Genomic DNA, 2,094 nt, shown 5'->3' with positions numbered 1-2,094 from the left:
CCATGGAATCTGTTTAATAGGAGATTTCCCGTAATCCTGAAACTGATAGTATTTCTTTTTATTGCAATGGCAATAAGTGTGAAACCTCTTAAATATCAGATGTGTGTAAGTATAATAGGTATCAGGGTATACCGTGAGTCGAAGATCTATGTACTCTATGGTATGGGAGGCTTCGTAGCACCTACTTTTTAGCGACTTGTTTTGTATACTGCACTTTACCAACATCATCTTTGTCATCTGTGTCATTTTAATATCTACCCTATTTGCATCATTTACACGAAAATGGATTCTGAGGCGTACTGAGCAAAGTATATAATCAAGGATGAGGTGTTACGAAATTTCCAAAGCCACTTAAAGTACAAGATAGGAAGCAGAAAGGCTATGGACTTGACGACGTCTGTTCATTTAATTACCAGCCATCGAGAGATGTTTACTCTGTTACGTTTGGGTTGGCCCGAGCAGACCCGCCCAACCCGACCGTCACTCTAGCAGAAGCTAATAACTTTAGTACTATGTGAAGTAGCCACTAAAATTTATTGAATGAATGTGATACATTCAGTCATTAAATATTGTTATCAACTAAATCTCACCCGCAGAGGAGTAGGAACCCTTTGGAATCCCGAGATTTCCATGGGAGTGTTCAGCTCTTATGGGTGAATGCCTCAGTTACGAAATCAAATTTTAAAAGATATTCCGTCGTAATATTGTGTTTTTGGCATCAGCACCAGCATTTAAGTATAGGAGATTCCGCCTATAATTTTGCATTAACATTCGTGCTATGTTGTGATGGTGAAATCACCAAGGTAAAACACCCCATTTCTGATTTTAACGATCTCATCAATAACCAATCCTTTATCGCTTCAGATTCGTCGACATGGCAGGTTGGCAGTAGAGATTGTAAAATTTAGCACTGCACATGTGATGAATGCTGCAGTGCCTCGCTTTACACAACACTCGCGTACCGTTGCAACCAATGTTGTTCAAACAGATCCTGAGCTGTATTAAGAACTTCAGCTTTCTTTGCTCCATATATGTGCTCCACAACATTCAATGCGCGAATCTGAATTTAATTAATATCCAAAAATCATCCAGGGAGAAATAATCCAGGAGAAACGCCATGTTTCTCACTTTTATGCTGAGAATGAAAGCTGACAATATGCTGCGATTCGTTGAAACTACTTGGCCATTGCGAATATTTCGCGTGGTTCCTACGATGTGATGCTTTTATTATGCCGGAGCAAAGTTGAAAACAACACGTGTGAGATTCTTTCATAGTAAGTTGATGAGCCGTTGAATATTCAAACATCATCAATGTTACTATGGATATTACAGTGTGTGTGTGTGTGTGTGTGTGTGTGTGTGTGTGTGTGTGAGAATGTCTTTCGTTCCAATATATTTTTCATTGTTCAGCTACCATCATGAAGAAAAAATATATCAGAAGAAACTTGTGATAACATGGCGCTTGATCGCTCGTCACGTGCTCACAAAGCGCACTTCACTGGTGGTATACTATTACACGTTAACTTCAAAGACGTTGTGCTACGCCTAGCTTTAACAAATGAAATTCATTCGCAGTGACAAGTAGGCCTACCTGATGTGCAGTCAGTGGTACATATAAACCTGTCATTAAAATAAATCTTTGCTGAAGGGAGGTGAAAGTCACACAATCTCCTGTCTCTAGTTCTTAAATCAACAACGAAATCATCTGCCTTTGTGAGCCCTAGGCATTGATTTATTCCAACTAACTGACTTAACTTGGATAAATACGACCATCTGAGCAAAAACTATCACACTGTGGGCTTTGACACTGTGATCTGCCCCACAGATAATTCACTTTAGTGTTGAAGAGATTTAGGTATAACTGACGTCTGAATAAGTACCCATTTTTCCCCAGAAGTACACGGGATTAACTAACAAACAAAACAAGTACCGGTAATATATCCACGTGTGTCACTCCCAAAGGATCCAAAATCAAGAAATACATTACCTACAGAAAAGAAAAAGAATAAGACAGAAAAGCTGCGAAAAGTTTCACAAGCAATTTATCTCCAGACAAAAATTATGGAATGAGAAAGAAAAAAAAAAAGGAGGGGG

The sequence above is a fragment of the Coenobita brevimanus genome, chromosome 46 (genome assembly GCF_032717465.1).
Source record: "Coenobita brevimanus isolate Jiangsu-jjx chromosome 46, ASM3271746v2, whole genome shotgun sequence".
In the NCBI taxonomy this organism is placed as follows: domain Eukaryota; kingdom Metazoa; phylum Arthropoda; class Malacostraca; order Decapoda; family Coenobitidae; genus Coenobita; species Coenobita brevimanus.
This window is presented reverse-complemented; position numbering follows the sequence as displayed.